Below are 17,074 nucleotides of genomic sequence, written 5' to 3' on the forward strand. Positions count from 1 at the left end.
CAGGCCGTTTTACTCAAACCTTTTGATGAATATTTATCTGTATCACCCGAGCAATAGTGGGTTTTTGAATTGAGGCCAACAAACCCCCGTCCACTCCATTCTACTTTAAACAAACCCGGTGTTCGCTTCGAGTAATTATGAGCAGCGATACAGCACGGTTCATCGATTTTGAAAGCGACTGGGTCCCTCTCGAAGTCTGTTTTATGCTTAACGCACGCCTGCTGAACCAACCACTGATCATGAACTTCAAAGAACTCTTTGCGCTTTGAAGGTATGATCAATGAGTAGATAGAATCAGCTGATATCGCAAGGTAACAGCTGTCGGTGTCAAGTTCAAGATGAAATTGATCACAATCGTTTATGTACACGTGGAGGAAGTCATACATGAACGACAACATCCGTTGCTTACTGTGATTAAATATGAAGAACCCTACGATGACGGGTTGATCAAGACGAGTCGTATCGGGACGAGAGGTTACTTCAATTAAGTCCGAATCAATTTCATCGACGTCGATAAAATTCGGTTTCTTGATGAGCGCTTGAACTTGATCGCGAGTCACATATTTGTGATTTTTATATTTGGCTGGATTTTGTATAGTAGTTCCGAACGCGCTGTTTCCAAGGTTCTTGAAGGTTAATGCCTGTATTTCAAGTGCATGGTCTCTAGGAATGACGTCACCTTTACGCCGTAGCGTTGTTACGCGATCTACGAAGTTGCGAAATAGTCTCTTAGGCTCATATTCCAAAGCTTGGTAAACACGTGTGACCACCATTCCGTGACGCAAATACCAACTCAACAAGTCGGTAGTAACCAATTGCTTTTCGATGAAATAACTGGACGCGAGCGCTTTTTTTGGAAACTTGACTTTGTTTTCCCTTGCGTATTGAGCCATATGTGGACCGATATCACATTCATTAATTTCGATGTGCTTAAAGAAAGGCGGTAACTCTTCAAACTTAGATTTCAAATGATCTGGGCAGTGCGCGTCGCATTCTATCGCACCGAAAAAGCGATTGTTAACGACTCGATCGAGTATTTGTTCTTGCGAGAGTAAATATTCTTTTGTCACATTCCTTTGTAAATGCGCAACGAGGCGCGCAATGTCTGGATCGCGCTTCATTGCTTTCCTTTCACATTGGCGCACTCGAATGACCTGATATCCTAGGCGTTCAAAATAGGCGGTGGTTTCTTCGGTTTTAATGCGTCGATTATGATTAATATTTTGATTATTAGATATACAAGGACACGAGTGCCACCAACATCCGTCCATGTTGAATATTAACTTCCGCTCCGCTGAGTATCCATCTACGCTAATTCTACGGGCTCCCAGTTTAACTTGCGGACCGTTCCAAGCGTGACGAATCGGAATACCGCGAACAATGCTTTGATAAGTTAACCACTCGAGTTCGATCATGGACGGATAAGTCTGTTTTCTGTGAAATTTCTGTTTCACTTCATCATACAGCCAACGGGTGACATATCCAGTTGGCATATTGAGATCAATGGCGTGCAAGTATAATGCGTTGCAATCATACCCTACTATAGATTTCACGTCTTTGGCCGCGTCTCCATACTTCAAAATGCGAATTTTGGTCTCGTCTGCCATTGCATACCTGTTTGTAATCTGTGCCAATCCACCAATTAAGTTATTAATGACAGTGTGATGGAGATCGGCATTGGCTTTATTGAATAAAGCGATTTCCCACCTTTGTTCGAACATAAGTCGATTAGCTATACTCGGTAAGCTGACGTGATTTTTGAACATGTCAATCCCTAGTTTTTTATAAAACTCGAAGTGGTTATTTACCGCGACGAGAAAGCCGACCACATCACATTCATTGTAGTATTTTAAAAAATCCCTCATTGTTTTCATATCGAGACGCTTCCAAGTATCGACGCATTCTTGGTATTGTTCAGCTGTAATATTATGCCCGCGAAGACTACTATAAAAGCTATCGTGTGGCGGTAGTGATGTTTCTTTCAATTTATCAATATGCGTCATATATTCGTATGGAAAGAAAAATTTATTGTTTACTCCATCACCGTACACTTTCAAATACGCATCCAGGCTATATCCCGGAGCGAGGAATAGAGATATATCCAGAAATTTCAATTTATTTGTGGAGATAGTGAGATAACTGCTGTTTCGCTTCAATACAAAAAAGCCGCTCTCCTCTCGCAAAAGAGCGATCAAATATTTTTTACACAGATTTAAATCGTAGCGAGCCGAGTTGAATCCGATTACGGGTATTTGATCTAACCACGTTTCAAAGCGATGATACAACAACTCCAGGTACGATCGCGTTTTAATCGGATCAATCACTTTACGTTCTTCAATCAAGTCGCGAAGAGCAGTCAACTCGGTGTCATATATAGCACGCATTTGCGAAGACGCAATTTCTTGAATTTCATGAAGCTTATCGACCATTTCTTTAATTAGATCACGCGGGTTGCCATTGGAAATAAATGTAGTTGTTTCGTTCGTGACATTATCACATAGTGAGACCGAGAGCGGGATATGTTTACTGGTAAATTTTACTTTGGCTGTATCGGGCTTGAGATTTTCTTTTACTAAGAGACTCTCAAAGTCAAAGCAAATTCTGAATTTGTAGAAACGTTTTTCTTTACTAACAAATATACCTTCATTTTCCAAATCTTCAAACACGGTCGCTCTAGGACGATAAACACCAGAACCGTACCGATACCTTTTCGAAGAATCACAATGATTTTCAATATGCCGTTTCAAACTAGTTTTCAAGGTAAAGAATGTTTTACACGAATCACACATAAAAGTAGACGTATAATTCTCTATGTTCAATATTAAGCAAGAGTGATTTTCAAACATGTGAATATGAATTGTGAGTCCAGGTGCATTAGAAGTTCGTCGCAAGACCGTGGTTTGTTCCCGTTTTTCGTAAACTAATATTCTAACGTTAAAACATGCTTCCACTTTCGATAGTTGCTCGAGGGATATACCATTAACAGCTGAGATTCCGTAACGATTTTCAAATTGCGTAGTCAATTGAGAAACATGACTTTCGTCACGTTTTTTAATTAAACTATATGATAGGCATCGAAACAAACAGAGATTATCTGTATATGGTACACCTTCACGATTACGAATAAAAGCACTGATAAATTTACATTTGGATAATCTTTCCATTTCTTCTGAGACAACGCCTCCGCTAAGTAAAGGTCTTTCCATTTCATACAGGAATAAAGTAATGTGTAGCACATCCGAACAAACAAATTTTGTGTTCGGTCTGACTCGATTCGCATAATCGTAACCGGCCGATAAATCAATTGCATTTCTAAACGAATCAAAATCTTCACGCGATATGATAGTTCTTGGGACATCGAGGACAGCTTGCGATGATTGGGGGTGAAAATACGTATATCGCTCAGACTCACGATTATATAGTAGATGCCCAAAGCCATAATTTATTTTAAATTGTCTAAATCGTTGCGGGTATATACTTGCGATACGCGCGTGAATGTCGGCGGGGTCTCGTTCAATCATCCGAATATTGACTATATGTCGCACGCGATTTCTCGACGTCCACGTTGAGTCAATGATCGAATCGTAGTGCTCTTCAATTACTTCGACGGCGGCATCTTCAAAGCCCAAGGATTCATCGACGATCCAATCTCGATCCAAATATCGCCTGCGTAGAGTCATTTATGCTATCTGTAAAACATAGAACATTAGAAATTGAGAAGCTTATTTCAATCGCAGTTTTGCTTACCGTTTGCGCTTGTATGATACGGTATCCAGTCGTAAAGTCGTGTGTCAACAAAGTATTGAAAAATATTACCTATATTTACTCTATATCTGTAAAACAAGTACAATTTCACTTACTAGAAAACGAAATTATATCTCAAGCGTAATTTAGATTGGTTTAGACCAGTGGTTCCCAACCTTTTCCCACCCACGTACCATTTTGAGGTTTTATGCAGTGCTCGCGTACCACCTATAAAGTTACTCGCGTTTCCACCACTTATGACGTCATAATCACGTATTTGACCTATGCGAGGTGTAACACACTCTATTGAACTAGGCCAGGGATGTCAAATATACGTCCCGCCAGACGATTTTATCCGGCCCACATAGCAATTCTGAGTACATTGAAAAAATATTATATTATCCATCACATCCACAGTAATAAACCAAATTACAACGTCCGCGTTGACAGTTAAATATCTTGTATTCATCACAAAGCATACGCAGGGCTAACGCCAGATTATGACTAAAGCAGGGGTGGCCAACCTTTCTGCCATTCACGGCCGCATTTCGACTACTCGTGTAACCTACGTCCGCATTCCGGGGCATAGTCGTAATGAACGAGCTGCTGGACGCCAAATACCCAGGTTAAAGTGTTTATGTCCATTTCTGGTGAACTCCGGACTAATGTATTTAATGATAGGCTTACTATGTGCACCAAAATCGCGAGTGGTCACTGGTAATGTTAAGGAAGGAAGTTCGCATAGTCGCGGGAAGCGCGAAAAAATTCAGATTCACCAATGAATTTCGTCATTTATATCAGTAGTTTATTTACATAATACCCTCAAACATTTATCTTTTCGCATCCAGTGTGATCAGATTCACTGGTATAGAGTTGATGTAAGGGTGTTTACGAAAATTTAAAGCAAGTTATAAATTATGATTCATCTTCGGGTGGGCCAATTGGTATTAGTCACTTTGTAGCATGCTGTTATTTCTTGACCTCCCATCAGGATTTTTAGTATGGTGACGAGCACACGATTCCGAGCTGATATTTCCATGTACGTCGCATCATTTTCCACTGATGTTCGCATCTGTATTGTGGGGCTCTGATTGCAAAGGGTGCTACTATATTAAAATCGAAAAATGTAATCGCATTGAATCGTGCGCAGCCCAAAGAAAATATCAAGATTAATTGAAATCTTTCAAGAAATAGGAGTCAATTCGTAAATTCGAGTTGCAAGTCGACGGCCACCAACACATACTAATTGAATTGCGTGGCTACGGCCTCACAAATTCCCTCTTACAGCCGCAGGTTGGCCACCCTTGAACTGAAGCAAAGGGAACACTTAAATATGTTCACTTGTATCGCCGGTAATGCCATTGTTTTAGCGGTTCTTAACCTGAACTAATAACTCCCTTCGATCGAAAAAAAAGACAGAATCGACTCGCGTACCACCTGGAAGACCTTCGCGTACCACTAGTGGTACGCGTACCACAGGTTGGGAACCACTGGTTTAGACCGTACAGAAACATGAACTTAATTCTGTCCAATCTAGCAATCTCAGTATCACGAATATTCGAGTCTGTTTTATCGTCACACAACAGTTTTTCGATATCTTTGATCGCGTTTTTTGCAATGACAAGAAAATTTTTTGTCCAGTCTTGTTCGAATCCTTCCATCGAAATAAGGCGGTTCCACATCGCTTGCATTTTCAAATGATCATCCATCATGTGTTCGAAGTAAGAACCAATATCTTGACGAGGACGCTTTCGTGAAGGTTCCTGTGGATCCAGGAGACTTTGATAGAAGGCCGACATATCACTAATTTGTGTCATATCTCTCTGAGTGCTGGATACAGCTATATCGGCTAAGTTATCATTCATAATGTTAAGCTGCAAACAAAATTCGAATTAGTGACAATCGTTCATGCAAATAATATATACATCAGTCAAGTTTTTTCAGTCATAATGTCAAGGTGCAAACAAAATTCGAATTGGTAACAATCGTTCATGCAAATAACAATCATACAAGCAAAACATATTATTCAAAGACTATCATTATCAGCTTTTTCTTTTCTGGTTCTGAAGCTAGATGCTCTGAGATACAGTACTTGAGCCAAGGGATCCTTCTCAACACAGCCATTAACTTCTTTAATATTTGAAGTTTTAGTTCTCTTTATTAAATCAAACAGAACATCACGACGGGCATGTTTGTTGAAACTGGCCAGAGAAGGTGCGTAAATCCCCCTTCCAAATTTTACAATGACCGTTTTAGCCTTGAATGATATAGGATGTTTGACAGTCATCAAGTCAGAGCCATTTTGTTTATCACAAAGCATGAAGCAGCAAGATGGATTAATAATCCCGTATTCACATTGCACTGCTGTACGATGTATAGTCAGAATTGTTTCCTGTAAAGCAGTATTTTCAAAGAAAAGCGTTCCGCAGTTGGGAAACACAGAAACACATTTTGTAGCATCATAATATTTGAAAGCATTCAAATTTTCCAAACTCGACAACAAATAATTTGCTGTTTCACTACCGAAAAGCATTTCGTGCAATGCTTCCTTTCCAGAAAGGCAATCCCCTTCCAGAAAGAAGTGTGGAGCAAGTAATTTTTCATGAGTCAAGCTTTCGCCGACAGCTACAATCAGAGCGGCGCGAAGAAAATTGAGACTTCGTTTCAGTCCGCCATATTGTATTTCAACAATATTTTCTTCCAGATATCTATACATGAGATAACCCTCATGTATTTCTGTCGCCTCTCTAAATCCAACTAGCCAACGCATGAATACGCGATTCTTCTCATCATACTTCTGTTCTGCTTTGGTAGTGTCACCTATATGCCATTGCGATGGGTTAATGACCGGGCGATTATGCTGGATCCAATATCTAGGAAAGATCCTTATTGACGAATCTGGCGATGATAGTATATTCGGCTTTGGTATAGAACCAACATTAGAGTCGGAAAAACCACTTGAGATATGAGTGGAATCGGCAACAAGCTCGCTAAAAGTAGGTTGCTCTGTAACTTGCGATGTGCTCTTCTCTATACGTCGCAGTAGGATTTGCTTCGCGATCTCATTGCTATCACGAGAAATTTCACCTAGCGGTTCGCTACTTTCGACAATCGCCTCCGCACCAAGAGCCAAATCCATTTCCGTGTCGGGATTGCCTACTGCTTGTCCCGAAGCTTGATGATTGACAGAAGGGGTCGGATCGCTAGTCACTTTCTCAACGTCATAAACGGGTTGTTCACCTACTGGTGTTGATTGACTCAGAGGTATCAATTGATCCTTAAGTTGGGTCTCGTTGCTAATTAGCTCGATGTCATTAGACTGTTGTTTTGATGGGGATGAATCAGTTTTGAATGCGGGACATATCTGACGTATGACAACGCGATCGCGAAATTCTTCTTCGCTCAAAGATTTCAGAAGAACTTCTTTAGCAGATGGGATCTTCGTTATGGGTCTAAAGTATCGATTCATAGCGACGAGTTCCTCATCATCTTTATCCATTTGATCACATTTCATATGATTCGGAATTTCTACACTCAATGCATGGTCACTGCTTTCTCCGGTTGATTGATGGCTTGGCAACTGCTGACTATCATCATCCATAATTACTTCAACTTGCAAAGACATCTCGAATACTTTCCACTGATTCGCTCAGATTTAGTGATACCTCATTTCACATTCGACTTATCTTATACGAAAATGTCTCGCGCCAGAATCACATAAGAAAAATGTTCGCTCACTAACGCTCAAACATTAACCGTTTGGATTTGAAATTGATAGATAGTAACAGTCCATTCGAACAAAGACATTCCCAACCGTCTTTTTTCGCTTTGTTGATAGAGCAAACAATGCATTGAGTGTTTGAAAAGCAATGAATAGTAGACGGTAAAACGAACCTCTATCAAATTTATTAAAACAAAGTAAACTCAAATTGAACTCTCAAATAAATGGAAGTGTGCGAAAGTAACGTTCGTTACAATTCATACCCATACTTTCAACGTATTTTTTTTTAACCAACAACATATTCAAACTCTGGAATGTCATAAATTTAAATCAAAGTACGACCAATCATTTCAAAGCTGGAAATCTACCAATCAGAATACAGTATCGTGTTCTAGACCAATACTTTCAATGTATTTTTTAACCAACAACATATTCGAACTTTGGAATGTTGTAAATTTAAATCAAACGACCACCAAGCATTTCAAAGTTGAAAATCTCCCAATCAGAATACAGCATCGCATTCTACACAGCTATAAAAGCTCCCATTCTTATAAATATTTCAGTTCTTCAATATAACGAGATGGTGTCTATTAAGCCGTTAGGTGTACATCAAGCAATGAAGAATGAAGTCGGTGATATCGTTTATGAAATTTGTAATCGAAATGCGAAGCAGAACGAAGCTGTGTTTTTTAATATGAATTTTGAACGTAGATTACGTTCGTTCGAACCTTACAAAGAAAATTTCAACAGTAGTGCCTATCAATTAGCAGAATGTGGTTATTTTCATATCGGGTTCGAAAATCTAGCCAAATGCTATATGTGTGGAAAACTATTCGAAAATCTCTGTCATTGTGATAATGTATGGGTTGAGCATGAACAAGTGAATAGTCGTTGTGCTTTACTAAGTAAAAGAAATAACAAGACTCATTCTTAATCTATTTTCTCGTGTGGGGATTCATGTTTTCACTGAATAATAACTATATTGTGTTTTCTATATTAATTTAGAATCAATATGAGCATCGCAATAAGAGGTGATAGTAGAATTGTTGGTGGTCCAACAATGAAGAAAGAGTTATATGTTTTTAATAACATATCGAAGCTACGACTTGAAAGCATAAATGATGATGTAATTGATCATCATCAATTGCGCTTACATCGTACTTCGGGTGCCATTCAACGATACAAAGCCGTCTTCACACACAAAGGGGGCCTCGTCGCGACCTATACTCGTGATGGTGTTGAATGTTTCCAGCAGATTAACCCAGCAGACGAATTTACAATTTATTCTCCAAGTATGTTAGATTGTAAATATCTAATGAAATTCTGTACTAATAAACTATATCTTTTTATATAGGTAACGTGGTACGGGATCCTGACTGTGGGACGCTATCGTTCATTCTGCAGGAAACATCTCGCTTCATCGCAGAATCGGGACAAATCCAATCGAAAGATCATCCTCAAGCGAACTTCGCGACTAATGCCATGAATGCAGCGCCGCAAAACGCCTATTATGGAATGAATGCTGGCGTACCACCACCACCACCTCAATACGGACATCGCCCTGCTGGGTGGATGCAAAATTCTCAGCAATTTTAAATTACTGGTTGAATATGTGTTAATGGAAAATAAAATGGTAAATTCCTATTTGGTCTGAATAATAAATCTCATCCTACATTTGTGCCTCTTTCTCTATTCTCAAAGCTTTAGTGTTAGAAAAAAAATTGTGTCAAAACCACGAAGCTAGTAGCACTATATCGCAACGAGAGAGTAACGAGTATGCACTGAAAGCACAACCTAACAAAGTCGAGACAAGACAATACAAATCATCATTCAATAGTTTATTTCGGTATGCGTACAGTTAGTCAAAGAATATGCTCCGGCATAACGTAAAATCAATTTCATTGCTTCTTGGTCAGTAGCTAAGCAGTCCTCTTCGTGATATTTCACGCTGAAAGGGTATAACAATTCGGGAGCATCCGTTGATTTCCAATTTAGCATCAGCAAGAATAGTATGAATATTAGCTTCATTGCCCGAAGACTTTACAGATAGCAGCTTTAAGATCGTTGCAAGCTTCTGCAATCTCGGAATCTCTTTTCTTCTTGTATATATCGATGCAGCAATAGCTTTTAATGCAAGAGCATAATATCACATAGAACGCGATATCGGAGTCTTCACTCAGAAGTATATCCATTTCTCATGTCCCACTCACTCGTAGTGGTGTTTAAATAACTACTTTTGGCGCGTTAATTCCCAACGGTAAACTCACTGAGACATTCAAATCTGGTAACGGTAAATCAAATGGACTGTTCTCATTTTTTTTTCTGCTCGAGCTAATTCCGTGTGGTAGTACAATCATACATACAACTATTAATTAATTCATCGAGTCTGTCAATTGTAGCACATCGACCATTTTTACGAATCCATATTTGTATCATTTGATAACATTGTTCAGTTAAGTTCTTGGGATCCGTGTATTCACAATCAGCAATTTCTAAGTCTGTTAACTTAAGTTGATCTCGGGCAAATCTTTTCCAAGTCTTGTAATGAACCCTATCTATAATGTCGTATACATCAAAAGCTGTAATCCCCGACATCTTCCAATTGCAATCCTTGATTTCTTTTATGGTATAATCTCATAAGCGACATACATATATATATCGTTGTGATTCAACTTTCACCTCTTCAGGTGTGATTCAGAAGATTCGTTGGTCTAGGGGTATGATGCTCGCTTTGGGAGCGAGAGGTCTCGGGTTCAAATCCCGGACGAATCTGCATTTTAGCATTTACACCCTGACGCAACGCTCGCTAGCACACACCCCATTATGCTGTCAGGGTTCGCTCTCCTAACCCACACCCATTAACACCCATTATGCGATCAGCTGACGTAATCATTGTCAATACAATAACGGTCACGCCCGTTATTGACATATATTGTTACCCATTGTCCCTATTGAAGCACTATTGACATATATTGTCACCCATTGTCCCTATTGAAGCACTATTGATATAACTCTTTCGCGCGCTTTTCTCTGTTTGATTGGAAATTCAAAAGTGGTCACGTGATTAAATGCTGCGATTTAATTGGTCCGCATGAAAACTAGCTGATATATACTACTGGGGGGCTGGGCGAGACTTACCGGGGGCCCCCTATAAGTATCTAACCGTAACTTATGGGGGCTTCGCCCCCCAGACCCCCCTTTCGCATCTCTTATTATTATCTATCCGTCACCCCGGCAAGGTTTGGCCAGGTGCTGGATTCGGCCATGTCTATTTTTCATGTGTGCAATGATAGACTACATCAAAACTAAGTAATTCTACCGCATGCAGAGACGTGATGATTATCGGGATATGGTACTTTTCTAACAAATGCAGAGATTTGATGATGATTGACACATCTGTACGGATTCCTATTCTTGCTTGGTACGCGGATTTCCATGTTTATTCGTTATTATCCTTGAAAAAAGCGCATAATCCAAATAGGGGGGCCCTTCGACCAGGGGGCCCCTGGCGACCGCCCACCTCGCCCACCCCAAAAGCCACCACTGCTACAGCGACCGCGGGTGACTCATTTGGTCCGCGTTGGTGACCCCTGTACTAGAGACATTTGAATCGCAAAGCTCGAAGAACATTTCAAGAATTATTTAAATTCTCGAAAATACTCTATAATTTATGTTGGTTTACGAAATACTTTGAATCCCCTTCGAGCACGCTCCCCACCCTATTAAGGAATTTGGGGTGCGGCAGGTAAAGACCTGGCAATAATGCAAATCGTTGGATGCGATAAATCATCCACTATGAAGTTGGGCAATTGGTATATTATGACGTAATAAGCAAATGAGGCATGATGTATGAAGAGAGTTGATATCTCATTAGGCCTTTTCATCGCAATCCTTGTATTGTCTTCCAATATATCATTTAAGATTATAGTCCTAAGAAGCAAAACAAATGTAATCGTGAGTAATCGTGATTACTTTTCCAATGTAATCGTAATCGTAATCGACTACTTCCTGATTTTGCTGTAATCGTAATCGTAATCGTAATCGCGTGATTCCGAAGTAATCGTAATTGCAATCGATTACATTCATAAAGTAATCACCCCATGTCTGCACCTCATGACCGCAGCCTATACCAACAACAATAGTTCATTACGACACAAGAATCCGTTGGCACATCATCGCTACAGCCTATACCTGAAATGGTGCCGTCACCAGAGATCCCATAAGAACCAATGGCACATCACCAGAGATCCCATAAGAACACATGGCACCTCACCAGCGGAAGGGGGGGTCTAAAGGGTGCCATCACCAACACGAGTTTCGCGGCACCTCACCAGCGGGCCCATAAGAGCCCCAGGCAAATCACGACCGATCTATACTACTACTGAAATCGTCCATATAGGCTCAAACTATATGTTTTTTCGAAAGTATTTACCGATTTGTGGCATAATTATACAACATAAAAAAAACGAACCGAAGAATTGCTAGTCCTGATTAAAACAACCTCTACATTTGAAGATGATCTATTAGTTATTTTTTTTAACTTTAATAACATTAACATATCTATTATCTCAAAACTTGACGTTAGAGAAACAAGATGACACCAGTTTCTGTTACAGTGATCATAAATTAGGCAAAAATAACCCAAACGCAATCTGCCGCAAAAAATAGTGTGAACCAGTGTAATAATCGCGAAAGGGGAAGGTAAGATCTTGAACCTTGGAAGACAGCGGTGCTTCCATTACGGTCTAGTGAGCTGTAACAGGGACGCCACCGCACCTGCTATAGTCATCGTCATTATGGAAGAAGACTCTGTGTTAAGTAAATATTAACCCAGCTTCCGAGTATAGGCTATTTGGTGCAAGTCATCCTAAGGAATAAAAATAAAGCGACCTATTCATAAGGCTGATTCGTTGAAGGATATGTTTATCCTAACAAAACAGTGTATTTACAATGTATCTTTCAACCTTTGCCTAGTTGTGGCACAGGGTACAGCAATGAGTTAGTCCAGTAGTTCTCAAGCTTTTTGACCTTGCAGCACCGTTTGAAAATTAAGAAAAATAGTTCGGGACACACTAAAGAAGTGGTTTTTCCACTTTTTCGCTTATGGCACCTGCAAACTACCAGACACAGCACCCACACTCCACAGTCACTCAATCAATCAGGGTTATTAATATTTTCATCGTTTCAAAACATCACAAGACTGCGATACAATGAATAATTGGAAGATGTCGAAACAACTTGGAGTAGCCTTTAGGATCAGACACCCACCTTAGCCTAGGCGAAGTAAATAAGAGGCATATACACACTGAATGAAAAGTAATGCAGAGAATATAAGACGCAAGCGACAAAATGAGGTGGCATGTGGCGGGAGGTTTTGAATTTGTAGCTATGACCTCTGTTACCACAAAACTGGCTTGCTGCGATCCTGTTGAAACTTCTGGCTGCGCTTAGATAATATTTCATGATATTTGTTTGACAATAACTCAGTCCGCCGTAATCAACCAGCGAATCGAAGAGGCCAAGCACGATCGCCACTAACGAAAGCAAAGACGTAGAGGCGGATACATGGATGCAATGAGGATAGCAAGTAGCAACACCTCAATAGTTCTACTGGCAGTAACGCGCAGTTCAATTATAGCTCCAACAAACTAACAAACTCGAATAATAACCTCAGCGGCGAGGAAATTTGTTAACTGATATAATTTGATCAACTTTACTTCTCAATTCTCGAATTAGTCGCCTGTAACATAACGTTGCGCTACGAGCCTACACGGCAGTGCCGGCGCGATACCTAACAATCGCAATGTGGATAGCTATGTTTGTAATTCGGATATGTAAATGTGAACATCACTTCCGAAGAAGTTCATTTATCGCTGGTGATTAGGAAGACGATAAGGATTTAAAAACTCCATTGTCGCACAGGCGCCGCCAGCTCTTCTCTGCAATCAATCAACGTATCGTGCAAAATTGAATTCAGCCTTCAAGGCAAGCGATATGTCGGGTAAAGCGAATTTGCACGGGATAATGATTGCGGCCATGAGAGAAATTTTGAATTGTCAAATGTACAAACTTCACAAGAGACAGCATTAGATTTCTTGATCGTTTTCTATATACTTGAATTATTTTGCGCATGATTTCAAAATTTCGGAGAAATCTCTCGCGGCACCCCTGCGAGACGTAAATGGCGCACTGGTGCGCCACGGCACAACGGTTGAGAACCGGAGTTAGTCAGTTGTTGGACTCATATGACAACATGGTCATGTGCAGGCCTGCAGCGGATATCAGGATAATAATTTTGTCACACAAAGCGCGCGATAGACAGCGTCATTAGGAAAGAATATATGTTAGATAAATATAAATCCAACGAATGTAAGTCCCTGGTGAAGCTACTATTAGTAATATTCATCCTGTTGTGTGACCAGCGCTTTGCGGCGATCAGCGATTCCTTACCGGTTGGCTTGCTAGCGTCAGTATCGTTTGTATATGCTCGCTTGACAGTCGCGTGCGCAAGAAAAGCGTTTGACTTTTGGGTTTCGTTTGGTTCAGGGACGTGCGATGAGGTTCATGGCTGGTTTGGCACTGAGCACACCCCACCCCGCGCACACATACACACGCACACACGCACACACACACACACACACACACACATATATACACACGTTAATTGCCTGATAAAGATACACAAATATGTGAATAACAACAGCAGCAAGAGAAAGTGGATGAGCGAGAGCATTTTCTCTGCACCCAGTTGGCCGTTGCAATTCTACAATACATATTTCAATTTTTCCTGTAGTGAAATATTCAGTTATTTAATGCAGATTGTTCAACGGAAACGATGAAAGGAAAAACGAAAAAATATTTTATTCAAAGATTTTGTATTCTCTAATGTCCTGTCCTTTGCTCGTCCAATCTTTTTTCACAAGTTTCAAATGGACACTGTATCAGTAAAATTGAATATGTCACTCACTAACATCGAACTTAAATGGTTGAAAACATCATTCAGACTGTGGAAAATCAGGGTTATATTCATGATTGGGGATGCAGATTTCCTGGGAATAGGAATCGCAATATATAAAACCTACAAGGTTAGCTGATTGTGTTTGCGATCTGTTTGTTATCATATTAGTCATCTTTACACGCAGGCTATCTAGGCCGCTCCTCGCCATCTGACCATTCTAGCTTTGACAGCCAGGCAATTGCAGACGCACAACCAAAAACGGCATAAATGACGCGAAACCTGTCGAAGCTGGACATTCGAGCGGGTCTTTTAAGAGTCAACTTGGGAATTTATCTTCTTTCAGCACAACAATATTTCCTTCAAAGATTTTAAAATTACCCGTTTTATCCCTCGATAATATAAATTTTGAGTCCTCTTTTCCGTATCTCAAGATATCGTAACCCTAATGTAATGGTCAAGTACAAATTTTTCTTGTGAGTCGCATTCATATTCACGAAAGATTCTACGACAGGATTTTCGACCCTTTTTCGTTCATGGTCCACCTAATTGGTAAAACATGACGTTGGCTAGGGATGCCAAATGTCCTCTTTTAAGAGTATCTATCCTCTTTTTCAAATTAAACTAAAGTGTCCTCCGTGCCCTCCGATCTGCTTAACTATAGTGTTCTAAACAAAGTCAGGAACCAAAGGTTACACAAAATAAATCGTCGTATCAGAAATCTGAATAAGCAATATTAGTCAGGTATAATCATCATCATCATGGGTTTATTAGCAAATTTATCAGTTCAATACACCACAAAAATGCGATACAATGAAAAGACAGGAAGATGTCGAAGCGACAAAGAGTAGTCTATGGAATCTGACACCCACCTTGGCCTAGGCGATGTAAAGAGGAGGCATGCACACTGAATGAAAGTAAAGAAGATAGTATAAAAAAAGAATGCGACAAGAAATAGGGCGGCATGTCATGGGAAGCGAGATCGATAGGTCAGTCGTGGTCCGGTAATCTTGAGGATGAACTGTATTTATTTAGTAGTAATTGCTTGTATTTCGACTTGAATGTGGACATGCTCGTCGACTGTCGGATGGCCGGCGGGATACTGTTCCACACATCAGGTCCGGCATATTTGATGGAGCGATGATCTTTTCGGTCGATCATATGATATTTGGACGACGTGGACGCGCGTGTGTTGTACTTGTGCGCTTTTGATTCAGAGGTAAAGAAGTCATTGAAATATTCGGGGCAACGACCGCAGTGAAACTGATACATAAACTTGGCGATTTCTAGTTTCCTCATATCTTCTATGTTTAGGACGCCGAATCTCTTCAGCAGCGACTTATTGGATGGGCAGCCAGGCCCCTTTGGGGCCCTAGCTATGATTCGGAGTACTTTATTCTGTAGTTTCTGAAGTGGCTTGAGTGCAGTTTTACTGGCAGCCCCCCAACATAGGATGCCATAATGTAACTTCGATTGGATTAAGGATTTAAAGAGTATCAGAAGAACCCATGCTGGCATGAAGCGCCGAAGGCTGTAGAACAGGCCGCACTTCGGTGATAATTTAGTTTCTAGGGACTGAATATGACTCTTCCAGGACATGTTCGAGTCCAGTAAAACTCCGAGATATTTGGCATTATCTGTGTTGGAAACGGGCTGACCAGCGATATTAACGGTTAGGTTATTTTTTGAATTTACTGTCAGCAATTGGGTTTTCGAGGCGTTTATGCAAAGGTTGTTCTGGGCCGTCCACTCATGGACTTTGGGCATTTGGTCACCAGTCAGGGCATCTAGCTCTGCCGTCGAAGATGCGGAAGAGAGGAGGTGAGTATCATCAGCGAACAGTGTGGTGTTCAATGAGGAGGTTTCAAAAATGTCGTTGACATATAAGGTGAAAAGGACCGGTCCAAGTACTGAGCCCTGGGGCACACCACAGGTCACCGGGTGAGGAGAGGACAAGGTGTCTGAGATCGCAACCATTTGTTGGCGTCCAGTGAGGTAACTTTTCATGAGCTCAAGTTGTGGGCCCCGAAGTCCGTAACGCGCCAATTTCGAGATGAGAATTTTATGATCTACGCAGTCAAACGCTTTTTTTAGGTCGAGAAAAATGCTACATCCCACATTTCGCTTCTCTGAGATATCATAGTACTGTTCGGCCACTGTTAGGAGGGCATGAGCGGTTTGGTGTTTGTTTCGGAAGCCAAATTGTTGAGGGGAAATGACAGACATTTTGGCGAGGAATGAGGACAGGCGGGAGAGGAGCAACTTTTCGAATACAATCCCGATGCATGGGAGATCAGATATCGGACGGTAGTTGGTGACATTAGTTCTATCCCCAGCTTTGTGTACAGGGACTACTCTGGCTTTTTTTAGATAGCTTGGGTAGACTCCATTTTTTATCATGAAGTTGAAAAAATGGGCCATATATTGACCGATATGCAGGCTTATCATTTTTAAAAACCATGATGGGATTTGGTCATAGCCGTCGGCCTTGTGCGATTTCAGTTTGTGGATGGCTACTTCTACTTCGTATTTGGTCGTAGGTTCAAGCACAATTGACTGGGATATCGATCTCACCTCTGACCTGGCCGACACAGGTTTTGTAATAGAAGAAGCAATATTTGAGCCTACGTTACAAAAATATTCATTGAAGTGAT

At 40.6% G+C, this 17,074-nt stretch overlaps 1 protein-coding gene and 1 non-coding gene across 3 annotated transcripts in view; both read left to right on the top strand.

The window, feature by feature from the left end:
* Positions 1-17,074, top strand: part of LOC145446954 (uncharacterized) — a 486,702-nt gene that overhangs the window by 462,743 nt on the left and 6,885 nt on the right. The gene's annotated exons all lie outside the window — the stretch shown is intronic.
* Trnap-ugg (transfer RNA proline (anticodon UGG)) lies at positions 10,166-10,237 on the top strand. Its single transcript has one exon. It is a non-coding gene; the product is annotated as a tRNA-Pro (tRNA).

Source organism: Botryllus schlosseri, chromosome 9 (assembly GCF_051294905.1).
Source record: "Botryllus schlosseri isolate E-star chromosome 9, Bs_hap1, whole genome shotgun sequence".
Classification (NCBI taxonomy): domain Eukaryota; kingdom Metazoa; phylum Chordata; class Ascidiacea; order Stolidobranchia; family Styelidae; genus Botryllus; species Botryllus schlosseri.